A 13,665-nucleotide genomic window follows, 5' to 3' on the forward strand; every position below is an offset into this window, starting at 1 on the left:
AACATTAGATTGGATAAAATGGGATACATTGGTATACTGCAATATTAGTCAATAATAAAAGACTGATACATGGGGCCAGGCACAATGGCTGACACCTGTAATCCCAACACTGGGAGACCGAGGTGACAGGATGCCTTGAGCCCAGGAGCATGAGACCAGCCTCGGCAACATACATAGTAAGACTCCATCATCACTAAAAATACAAAAATTAGGCAGGCATGGTGGCTTGCACTTGTGGTCCCAGCTACTCGGGAGGCTGAGGTGAGAGGATCACTTGAGCCCTGGAGTCCGAGCCTACAGTGAGCTAGGATAGAGCTACTGTACTCTAGCAGGGGCAACAGAGTGAGACCCCACTTAAAATAAAATAAAATAAAATAAAATAAAATAGTAAGACTGATATATAGGAAGACATGGCTGAATTTTATAAACATTTTTGAAAGGAATATTTCAGTTGCAAAATAGTAAGTCTGATTTCATATACATGAATTTCTAGATCAGACAAAATTAATTTTTGATAGAAAATGCGAATGATGGGGTGACGATAAAAACTGGATGGAGGCATAAGGGAAGTCTATGGGGTGATGGAAATGTTTTCTGTTTTGACTGGAGTACAGTGTACATGATGTATACATTAGTCAAAACTCAAGGAATTGTCACTTAATCTGTGCATTTCCTTGTATGTAAATTTTACCGTAATTGAAAAAGTAGATGGAAAGAGGAATAGATACAAATATTAAGAATACTTAACACCCTATTGCAATATATGGACTTTCTTTGTATTCAGATCCAAAAATATAATATGTTAAAATCACTTGTAAGACTCTTATAATATGAATACTGGCAAAACATTATGGCATTACTGTTCATTTCTTAGGGTGAACGTGGTATTTTCAGGACAGTTCTTCACATGGTCTTGAACTGAGTTAGTTTTCCCCACCTTCTTTCTTACAGTTCTCAACAATAAGTGTAGAATGTGCTAGGAATGCAATATCCTTAGACAGAGAGAAACTGCCTGGAACTTGTCTCTCTCTCTCTCCTAGGAAATGTAACATCTTGAGTCAGGGAGAAACTATCTGGAACAAACTAGACCTTTGTTCCTCTCACCCTTGGGAGCAGGATGGGCTTCAAAGCTTTGGCCAGTGAGTCACATGCTGCTGAGTTAGTAGCCCAGGGTGGTGTACTCAGCTGTTGTGCAAGTGGACCACACGCAGTCAAGACTTCATCTGCCCTGGGCAACTTTCCTGAACCTTGGGGATCAGCTCACAATGGATCCAAGACTTCTTATTTCCCTTCCCACCCATCTAAAATTAATTAATAAGCCTGCTTTAAATAACGTTTGCACATGAATGTGTTCCTTCTCTCATTGGTAACAGTGCAGCCCAGGCTGCAGTGGGTGGAAGGGTTTGGACTCCAATTCCTGGTGGTTCACATGATGATGATCTCTGCAATCCTCCCTACAATGGGAGTCCTCTTTTGGTGAACCTGCTTCCCAGAATTATGTTACATTTTTTAAAGCCCTTATATTTTAGAAACCTATATTGACATACTATTTGGTGTCTGACATTTGGGAATACTAACTGCATTAGATGAAGATAAACTAAGATTGGCCATGTATGAATCATGGGTGTAATGAGTACATTATACCACACTCTATAGTTTTATTTATGCTTTAAAAGTTATAAAATATTTTTGAAAGCATACCTTATTGATTACGCATATATAGTGTAGCATTGTGGGTACAAATATTTAGAAGACTCAGTTATTTTCAAGGAACTTATGATTTAGATGAAATGCCAAGTGATAGTAAAACCAGCTGAAATAATTTTAACACAATTACTTTTGTATGATAAGAGATTTTTTGGGAGGACCAAAGATCCTGATTGGTTGAAAACCAGTCCCAAAGGAAAAATATTCTTGAGTTAGGGTGGGTGGGTCAAGGGGATTGAAGAGTGAGGGCAAGAATGTCACAAAAAGAGGGGAAGTCAAAAACAGAGAAAACACAAGTTGTAAACTTCATACTTGACCTTATGCTGAATTTGCCAACAGAGAATCAGTTCAGGGACAAGCTACACCTTGCTAATCAATGCACACAGCTTGCCTATGACTGTTCAGGATCCATACTGCATACTATGATTTAATAAAAAGAGAACAGTCAACTCTTGGAAAAAAAATTAAGAAAGGAGTAAGATTTTTTAAATAAGGATAAGGATCTGAAAATAAAATGAAATTAGACAAATTTGGATTGTAAAATGAGACAAATTTTTCCAGACGGGAAAAAAGACATGGGGGACAAAGAAAGTGGGTGAGTTATTAGTAGGGTCGTGACTACTTGGAAGAATATGTTTCAGCTTAGTAGATAAACACTAGCTGTGATATAAACTCCTGTCCGAAGAAATATTTTTTTAATTTTATTATGAAAAATTTTTATTATGATGCACAGGGTGGCTATGAATGGATTAAAGATGTCCCATGATCTTTAACAACGTCATCCATGGAACCACTCAATGCAGCCTGGTCCAGCCAGGAGCATGTTCCTCCAGGAACTTCAAATAGTATACTATTTTGTCACAACCTGAAAGAAACATTGCGAAATATTGTTCTAACTGAAGGCTTACGAACTTCTAAAGGATTACTGGGCTACTCCATTTTTGCTCCCTGAATGGAAGGATGAGAGGCACCTGTTGAAGTGTGGCTGAGAAAAAAACCAAGCTCAGGTATTGGGGTTCAGTGGCACTTTACCTTGGCCAGGAGGGCCAATTCAAATTTGGTTACTGGTAATTAATGTAAACACTCCTTTTTCAGCTTCTACTTTTGAATCTAATGCTTGTATTTGAGTGATTTTTCCCCAGGAAGAATATAATATATAATAGCATTATATTGAGAGTAACTGTGTCTTATGTAATGATATTTCCATATTGTTTTCTCAACTAAGTATGTCAGCCTTTCTGCATATCAGCAAAGCATAGCCAAGCAAACCAAGACCAGAGTTCTGAATTCTTAGTAACTCCTTTTAGTCAGTTATTCTGTACACAAAGGCACTGTAGAAAGGACATTTTAAAAATTGTATGCATTATTACATTCCTTTGTTTAACTTTTCTCTTTTCTGTCTGTCGTATTCCTTTTAAGTAAAAACGGTGGAGGTCATTGTTGGTTGGCTGACTGACCCTATGGACAACCACTTTCTCCAAATTTAGCTTCCAATCATTGGTCTAAAGTTGCTCAAATAAGTCTATTCTGGCCAATAAAATATAAAAAGCTTTGTGAAGTATGGCTTCCATGAAAGTCTATTATGGGGCAAATAGGCTGTGAAATTATTGTGTCCATCTTTTGTTCGTCTGGATTGCAATGCCCTAAGTGATGTTGAGGTGAAGCAGGCACCTTGAGACCACAGAAAAGCTCATTCCACTTGAAAAATAACAGAGAAAGGAATTCTAAAGGATGCTTATGTACCTGATAACACTGGAACTCTTGTATTAGCCCAGGACTATTTCAAACTTCTGGATATGTAGAGGCAGAAAAAAAAAAAAAAGTATCTGTTTAAGACAGTTTATCAGGTTGGTGGTTGTGAATACTCAGTTCAGAATTCTGTCTGAACAGATTTTTAAATGCTTCTGTTACAGGTTCAATTTATAGTCTCTCTAAATTAAAAAAAAAAAATACTCTAGTTGGTCAGTCTACTGGCTTGTTTTAGGAGGTAAGAGCGATAGTTTTCTAAATAATCAGTGGGGACATTAAGGTGAAAAGGTTTTCATTGCCTGCTTCATCTTCAACATCACTTAGTGCACTCCAGGTCAGAGAAGAACAAAGGATAAAATGTTTTCACAGCCTATTTCTCCCTTTATGGGTTCTTAGAAGCCTCATTCTGTGAAGTCAACTTATATCTCACTGGTTAGAACAGAGTTATCTGGACACACCTAAAGCAGTGATTACTATTTTGGACACTGTTAGTGTCAGGAAAGAGAACAGCAGGTAATCACTGGTGAGGCAAACCTTGCTCAATTTCTCCTTGAGGTGCTGTGTCTATATGTGCACATGGAGTCAGTATTTGAAATTAAGACAAGTCTCTAATGAAAACAGGTCTAGAGCCACATTTCTTAGTTCAGCTTGGTCCCACACAGATAATTTCAAATTATTTTACAAAATCCTGCTAATAATGAATGTCAGAGTATAATAGGCTAAGAAACTGGACTTATTAAAATAGCAAATTTATTGAAATCAGAAAGCAAACTGAATATTGTGAAAGAATAATCCAGTGCCTAAATCAAAGTTTTTGTTAAAAGCAATATACAATTTTTTCCTACTTATCAAAATTACAGGTATTAGTATGATATAGTGTCATAGAAGCAAATTTGAAAAATCCTGTGAGGTCATAATAGGTCAGACTCCCAAATATTTTTTGACATTTTTATATTTTCTAAATTCCTCTACATATGTATTATATTTAGAGAATAATTTAAAAGATAGAGAAAATACATCCTTTTGGGCCTGGCGTGGTGGCTCACGCCTGTAATCCTAGCACTTTGGGAGGCCAAGGTGGGCGGATCACCTGAAGTCAGGAATTTGAGACCAGCCTGGCCAAAATGGCAAAATCCTATCTCTACTAAAAATACAAAAATTAGCCAGGCATGGTGGTGCATGCCTATAGTCCCAGCTACTCAGGAGGCTGAGGCAGGAGAATGCCTTGAACCCGGGTGGCAAAGGTTGCAGTGAGCTGAGATTGCACCATTGCACTCCAGCCTGGGCAACAGAGCATGACTCTGTCTAAAAAAAAGAAAAGAAAAATACACCTTTTTGTCTCCCAAATACTGATGTATGTTGTATTCTCATGGCTCAAGAAACCTTTTGAACTTCATTATCCATACCTTACATTTCTACTCTAGTGAGAGTGTACCATTGTGAATATCTTAACAAATCAGTAAGCTCACACAGCATATGTTGACAGGGCCTTAAGCAAAGAGAATTACTAACACATAGTCCTCAGAGATTGAAGGCAGGAAAACAAAGCTTCCTACCCTGGCAAAGAAGTGCTATGTTTCAGAGAGCTTTGCAGATGAGCAGTGTAAGGCAAATTCAAAAGGGGGTTAGGGCCGGAAGTGGTGACAAGGCCAAATTCCATCAGCAACAAAATCATGTCCAGGTAAGTCTCTCAATAGATAATTACTTGAGTAAAATCTTAGCTACTCTTCAAGACTTTACTTTTTATTTTTATTTACTTTTATTTATTTTTTTAGAGAGTCTCCCTCTGTCGCCCAAGCTGGAATGCAGTGGTATGATCTCGGGTCACTGCAACCACTGCCTCACGGGTTCGAGTGATTCACCTGCCTCCGTCTCCCGTGTAGCTGGGATTATAGAAGCCCGCCACCACGCCCAGCTAATTTTTGTATTTTTAGTAGAGACGAGGTTTAGTAGAGACGAGGTTTCACTATGTTGGTCAAGCTGGTCTCAAACTCCTGACCCCAAGTGATCTGCCTGCCTTGGCCTCCCAAAGTGCTGGGATTACAGATGTAAGCCACCATGATCAGCCTATTCTTCTAGATTTTAACTTTGTAGTGTGGACAATATATTTTATTTTTTGATATCTTTATCCACATTTCTATTAAAAGGATCTTGAAATCGTATGGGGGTTTTTGATCTCACCTAGTATATGAAAATCTCTTTTGTGGGGTTCTCAAGATGTCTTTACTGCCATCTGAAACACTAAGACATAGTGACAATTGGTCCTCCAATTGTTAAAGTTGTGTTATTACCTCACAGAAAACACTAGCGAGGGAAAGAGACCTGCTGGAAAGCCTTCCTCCTTTCTCGCTTCATCTTCATCTTCCTCTCCTCCACGCATGGACATCTGTATAGACAAAACTTCTTGAATTTATTGACACATAACATACTGAGTAAACACAAAACATACCAAGTAATTTGCATAAAGTGCAAATTAACGCGGTTCACCTATTCTCAGATTCTTTCACACCTTCTTACAAACCATATTCAGCCTTTTTTTTTTTAATATGGAAAGTTCTACTATCAAAGTGAACTAATCTGAATAGTATAAAAATGCAGCCACAAATATATAACTAGGCTTACACCTATGTAACCCCCACACACATCTAGCACTCTAATGGTGCCCCTGTTCTTAATTACATTGTAACCTATTCCCTAGAAGTTACCACTATTCTTACAACTATTAACATTAATTAGGATTGCTTGTTCTTCAACTCCATATAAATGTAATTATACAGTATACATTCTTTTGTATCTAGGTTCTTTTATCCAACATAATATCAATGAGGTTATTTCATGTCCTGTGTCTGAATATTTCCCTCTTTTTTTTTTTTTTTTTTTTTAGATGGAAGTCTTGCTCTGTTGCTCCACGCTGGAGTGCAGTGGCATGTTCTTGGCTCACTGCAACCTCCGCCTCCTGGGTTCAAGTGATTCTCCTGCCTCAGACTCACGAGTAGCTGGGATTACAGGCACATGCCATCAGGCCTAGCTAATTTTTATATTTTTAGTGAAGACATGGTTTCACCATGTTGGCCAGGCTGGTCTTGAACTCCTGACCTCAAGTGATCCACCCACCTCGGCCTCCCAAAGTGCTGGGATTACAAGCATGAGCCACCGCACCTGGCCCATTTCCTTCTTGTTAAATTGATATTGTAGATGTGCTCACTCTGCCATTATTACTATTTTCACGCTATGGCATACACAGGGAGCATATATTCAGAGAATTTATAACTTACAAGTCAAGATTAAAAACTCAAGAAGAATTTTCTTCCCAGAATTCATTGACTCAGTTACTACTGTTCCAGGTAAATTTTTGAGTTAATGTACAGTTTGACTTCTTTTCAGCCCATTCTACTTAAAAGAATAAAAATTAACATTCACAATTTGGAGGTTAACAATTTGCACATTCCCTATCCATACAGAATAGGAATAAGGACAAATGGATTAACTTATTTCCAAAAGCAAGTTGCTTGCAGAAATTCACATTGCTCACACTATTTATTTATTCTTTCAAAAATACTCATTGAGATCCAACAAGAGCCAGAAATTATATTCAGCACAGGTTATGAAATGATAAAGAAAAGGTATCAGCTATACCAAGAAACCTATATCAGGGCTGCTCAGTTTTCTCCTAGGCCCACAAGTATAGTAAAACCTGGCAACACAATGTGGCAAGTGCTAGGACAGAAGTATACATGTGGTACTATGAAGGGACTGAGGACAGAGAATTAAATGTTCTGGAGCTGGAAAGGAGAGGCAACGGTGGTGAGTGGTACCACTAAACCATTTTTAGTGCAAGTGATGAAAGCAACCTTGACCTTTAGTAAACCAAAATTGTCCTGAGTTTATGGCTTAATAATAATGTATTCTCAACAAGAAAAATTTCTTACAAACCCATGCTGTATACATCTATACAAACACAAAGAAGAAATATACTAAAAATGTACATGAATTAGAAGATACTGGAAGTTAAAGTAATTTTATTCAGCAGTCACAATATTAGAGTTCGTTATTATGAGTTCTGAGTAGCACCCAAGTTGTTTCAAAGTTAGATTACGGATATTGTCTTTAACTTGTGTTTGTATCTTTCTTCCCATGACAATGACATATTATTATCAATAAGACTACAAAATCTTTTGAAATAGCTGGGTTTAAACGATACCACATTAAAGCACTCACCTTGAAATATCATTTCCTATAGTTCCTCTTCCTCTTTACTTCTACTGATTCCTACGTATGAACCAGTCCCTTGTTTTATTATCTCAGAGTTAAGAGCAACATTAATTTAAGAGAAATTAGGTAAAAAAAAAAAAAAGGCCTATCGACAATTTTTGGGTTGACTTGAAGATTGTTTTTGTTTGCTTGTCTGTTTGGTTGCTTTTTGGAGATGGAGTCTCACTCTGACTCCCAGGCTGGAGTACATGCATTGGTGGGATTTCTGCTCACTGCAACCTCCACTTCCCAGATTCAAGTGATTCTCCTGCTTCAGCCTCCCGAGTAGCTGGATTTACAGGCATGCACCATCGCGCCTGGCTAATTTTTGTATTTAAAGAAGAGACAGGGAGTCGTTGGCAAGGCCTGAGTCCTGTCCTCTTGCTCTCCTCCCCAAACAGCATGAGCTTCACCACTCGCTCCGCTTTCTCCACCAATGACCATTCCCTGGGCTCTGTCCAGGCACCCAGCTAAGGTGCCCGGCCAGTCAGCAGCATGACCAGCATCTATGCAAGGCCCCAGGGGCTCTGGTTCGCGGATCTCCATGTCGCTCTCTACCAGCTTCCTGGGTGACATGGGGTCCTGGGGCCTGGCCATGGGGATGGCAGGGGATTTGGCAGGAATGGGAGGCATCTAGAACGAGGAGACCATGCAACGCTTGAACGACTGCCTGGCCTCCTACCTGGAGAGTGAGGAGCCTGGAGACCGAAAACTCGAAGCTACAGAGCAAAATCCTGAAGAGCAAAATCCGGGAGCACCTGGAGAAGAAGAGACCCCACATCAGAGACTGGAGCCATTACTTCAAGACCACTGAGGACCTGAGTGCTCAGATCTTCACAAATAGTGTGGACAATTCCCGCATCCTTCTGCAGATAAACAATGCCCGTCTTGCTGCCGATGACTTTAGAGTCAAGTATGAGACGGAGCTGGCCATGCGCCCGTCTGTGGAGAGTGACATCCATGGGCTCCGCAAGGTCACTGATGGCCAATGTCACTTGGCTGCAGTTGCAGACAGAGACTGAGGCTCTCAAGCGGGAGCTGCTCTTCATGAAGAACTACGAAGAGGAAGTAAAAGGCTTACAAGCCCAGGTTGCCAGCTCTCGGTTGACCATGGACGTAGATTCCCCCAAATCTCAGGACTTCACCAAGATCATGGCAGACATTCGGCCCAGTATGATGAGCTGGCTCGGAAGAACTGAGAGGAGCTGGACAAGTACTGGTGTCAGCAGATTGAGGAGAGGACCACAGTGGTCACCGTGCAGTCTGCTGAGGTTGGAGCTGTTGAGATGACACTCACGGAGCTGAGACATACAGTCTAGTCCCTGGAGATCAACCTGGACTCCATGAGAAATCTGAAGGCCAGCTTGGAGAACAGCCTGAGGGAGGTGGAGGCCTGCTATGCCCTGCAGATTGAGCAGCTCAACGAGATCCTGCTGCACCTGGCATCAGAGCTGGCACAGACCCAGGGAGAGGGACAGCACCAGGCCCAGGAGTACAAGGCCCTGCTGAACATCAAGGTCAAGCTGGAGGCTTGCCACCTACCACAGCCCACTGGAAGATGGCGAGAACTTCAATCGTGGTGATGCCCTGGACAGCAGCAGTTCCATGTAAACCAACCAAAAGTCCACCACCGGCGGGATAGTGGATGACAAAGTGGTGTCTGAGACTAACACCATCAAAGTTCTGAGACATTAAGCCAGCAGGGTACTCTTTGGAGAGCAAGAGGCCAATAAGAAGTTCAGAGGTAAAAATAAATTAATTAATTTTAAAAAATAAAGTAGAGACAGGGTTTCACTGTGTTGGCCAGGCTGGTCTCGAACTTCTGACCTCAAGTGATCCACTCTGCTTTGGCCTCCCAAAGTGCTGGGATTACAGGCATGAGCCATCGTGCGCCACGACTTGAAGATTTTTCTGATAGAACTGCTTTTTTACAGAATATGTTATTTCAACTATTTTCCTTAGTCAAAAAGATGAATCCCATAATAACTGAAGTTTAAAATGTATGGATATTTTTGGAACATAGAGACAACACTCAAGTTTTTTGTGATATTCATTCATAAAGAGCTCACAGATCTCTGTTAAAATTTTGAAAGTGATCAAACACAATCACTTTATTATTGTTAAAGATTATAATAAAATGCCAATCATGACAAATTAGTTTTTGATAACTACTAGGCAGCATTGTTTGAAATGATTTAGGATTAGTATTTAACTGTCTATTCAAAATCTTTTATAATATAAAAGATTCTTTATGAGCTTGTTGATTTTGATGTTTGAAAAGTGCTTACTACAGTTTCCCTATTATTAAGACAAAGTAAGAAAAGAAACTTGGTTAAACCAGAGAGAATGTTAATAATCATGACGGGGGAAGTTTTATTTGTGAAGGCTTTTATAAAATATTTACCTACAAACAAGTACAATGAAGGGACCACAATGTTGCAACACTCAGATTCTTCAGATGCCAATCTCGGTCAGAGCTGCCCTAGGCCTTGCTCAAGAGAAAGTTACACATCAAAGGAAAGGTGAAAAGTTCTCATCACACATTAAAAAACCTTGCAACTCTCCTTGACTTTCTTTTCTCAAGATGGTTTTGAAGTGATTGAAATAGGTAACATTCTGTCCAAATAGTGTTATGTGAAAGGAATTTCTAAAGAAAATCTAGCTGCTGCCAACAATTTGCTCACATAATTTTCTTTTGGTCTTTGTATGTAGCATCGTTATTCAAGTAATATTTATTGATTTATGAACATTCTTAATTGGCTAGGTTCTCTATGAGTTATAATTAAGAAAATACAGTACCCCACATTAAAAAACTTTCTGAAACCACAAGTTTTATTTTAAATAAATACATAATTTTCAATAATTGTCAGATTATTATTGTACATTATTTGCCTTCAAGTGTTGAGTATTAAGAAAATAGACAAATGGGCCAGGCTCATGCTTGTACTCCCAGCCCTTTAGGAGGCCGAGGCTGGCGGATCACGAGGTCAAGAGATCAAGACCATCCTGGCCAACCAACATGGTGAAACCCTGTCTTTACTAAAAACACAAAAACTAGCTGGGCATAGTAGTGCATGCCTGTAGTCCCAGCTACTCAGGAGACTGAGGCAGGAGAATTGCTTGAACCTGGGAGGCACAGGTTGCAGTGAGCCGAGATCGTGCCACTGTACTCCAGCCTGGGCAATAGAGTGAGACTCCGTCTCATAAAAGAAAAAAAAAAATGAAAAAAAAAAAAGAAAATAAAAAAATATGTTGCCATTTCAAGTTTGTTTTTTATATTTTCAAAATGCTGAACAATTATGTATATTACCTGGCTGACTGGCTATTTTATTCAAGCACTTAAGGAAATAACCATACATTTTTTTTATCACACACACTTTCTCCATTGGTTCGGGTGGGTTCGTATAGTTTTTCTCTTCTGTGGAAAGAGATGACTGCAGACTTGATTATGAAAGAATCATACTTGTGTGGGAAATAAGGTTTTACTGCTCTATGAAAAAAGAAATATTTTTCTTCCTAAAATCTAGCTATGTAAAAATTTCTTTTTTTCTTTTTTTTTTTTTCTTCTGTCACCCAGGCTGGAATGCAGTGGCGTTATCTCAGCTCACTTCAACCTCTGCCTCCTGTGTTCAAGTGATTCCCTTGCCTCAGTCGCCTGAGTAACTAGGATTACAGGTGTGCACCACTACACCCAACTAATATTTCTATTTTTAGTAGAGATGGGGTTTCCCCATGTTTGCCAGGTTGGTCTCGAACTCCTGACCTCAGGTGACCCAACTGCCTCGGCCTCCCAAAGTGCTGGGATTAGAGACTGAGACGCCGTGCCTGGCCCGATGTAAAGATTTCTAAGAATAGTCTTGCTCTTGTATTTGGAATGTAAGAAAACTTGATGTATGGGATTATTTCAATATTAGGAGAGACTTAAAACTTCCTGATTTATAAAAGCTTCATCTTTTTAATTTTCTGAACCTAATTATGGCACTATATTTATGGATTAAATAAGAGAAACAAAACAGCTTAAAATTCACACTCTTATAATGTCTTTTTTTCCCAAACATTTTAGTTCTATATTAGTATGTTCAATACTGTAGCATCTTCTTTTAAAATAAAAACTTCTGTTGATGTAGTGGCTATAAGTAACACTATACGCCTGGCTATTAGACTAGAACTACGATCATATTCAGAATTATCCAGCATTGAATATCCAATATACCAGTATATGCACCGCTGGCCCCAGTGTTATCTCAGAGAGAAGTGCCTTTTTGAGAAATAGGTTTTCATGATAACAAACCCACAATATTTTAGTTTGGAGAATTACGAAAGCTGAAAATACTTTAAATCATGTTGAAGTTTAGAAACAGATAAATGAAGACTAAAATCTAATTTCTGATATCAATAGGAGTTTAAGAGATAAAAATAATTACACAACATCTTTATCAGTCTTAAGGAGATGATATATCAATAAATAATGGGATCCATTCTCTCACTCAGCCTCCAGAGGCCCCTGGAGGTTTCCTACCTAGAAAGCCAAGAAAAGTATACTTCCATCTACTCAAGCAATTTACTCAGCTGTTGCCAAAACTTTATTCTAGGCTGTGTTTGGCAGATAATAAAAGCAGTTCTTTGTGGACACAGAAATTCATTGTATTTCTTAGGCCTCATGTTGCTAGTCAATGGTTATTAGAGGCTCGCAAGCATGTTGTGTACGGGGAGCAAAGGAAGCTGAATACGACGTAAAGTCAAAGGCAGTCCTTCAAGAAAACCGTACAGTTTTATTTTTTAATCACTGCCGACAGTGCTCCCTTTCAGTGCGGTTTACGTTCACTGTATTTTCTTGTTCCATTTCCCGTTGTTAGGTAGCTCTCCTCCATTTCTTTTTCTCTTTCTTGCATAGTTTTTCTTTCTGATCAGCATCTTAACCTCTTTTTTCCTGTATTTTAAACTCTCTGTAATAATCTTATTCCTGCTTATAGATAACAGTGTTTTCAGATAGTTTTGAATTTTCATGTTTCTAACCATGGCTTTATTTGTAAATTACTTTTAAACTTACTGAGCACAATTGTACCACATCAAACTCCAGAAGAGCTCTCCTTTAGGAGTTAACAGTCTCCTGATGTCTTGGTGACCTGTCTCTGAAAACAATGAGTCACCGGAAATACTCAGTTGAGGGCATTAGGTACTAACTCCATGATGTCCTACTTCTCTTTTTACTAATATCTTTGCCCGAACACCGACTTTCCACTCCCTTTTATACCAACCAGTTATAACGCTCATAATGTTTTATACATCCCAAGTCTGAAATACATGGGCTATCATCAGCAATTCTCCTTAAGCCTTACTCAGTTTTCTAAATGTTCCCATTACTTCTCCAAATAAGTGAGTTTCTGATAAAGACACCATCTTCTCTGCAGCTTTTCAGGTGGACTCTTTCCTTTCCTCTCCTAACTAAATAGCTCAGGTTTCAGTGGTGAGGTATAGGACTCACACTGTTCTTCATTACCACTTTCAAATCATTTTTCTATCTTCTGCCTTTAAAACTCGCAACTCATGTGACCCAGATGTCAAATGATTATACCATCCCATATTTCCCTATGTAGTTATCATCTACCTCCTGATCATTCTCCTCATTTACTAAAATATCTAGTCCTTCTATTATTAATCTTGGTGATATTATCATCATTCCCATGAAAGATTCAAAAACTTTTCTTCTCAGTTCCTTAACCTCTTAGAATTTAATAACATTTCTCCAACTTAGCTCAGCCATTAACTCCCATGGCCACCCCTATTGTCAGTGCTAATGTATCAATTCCAGTCCTTCAAGTTCTTGTAAATTCTCTGACTATAGTACTGACAGGTGAAGCTGGCTGGGCTTCTGGGTCCGGTGGGAACTTGGAGAACTTTTCCGTCTAGTTAAAAGATTGTAAATGCACCAATTGGCATTCTGTGTCTAGCTAAATG

The 13,665-nt window shown here is 39.0% G+C and overlaps 1 pseudogene; it reads left to right on the forward strand.

Moving 5' to 3' along the window:
* The first annotated feature begins 8,109 nt into the window (after nt 1-8,109).
* Nucleotides 8,110-9,402, forward strand: LOC105529060 (annotated as a pseudogene).
* The last annotated feature ends 4,263 nt before the right edge of the window (nt 9,403-13,665 follow it).

This window comes from Mandrillus leucophaeus, unplaced genomic scaffold (assembly GCF_000951045.1).
Source record: "Mandrillus leucophaeus isolate KB7577 unplaced genomic scaffold, Mleu.le_1.0 Scaffold746, whole genome shotgun sequence".
Taxonomy (NCBI): domain Eukaryota; kingdom Metazoa; phylum Chordata; class Mammalia; order Primates; family Cercopithecidae; genus Mandrillus; species Mandrillus leucophaeus.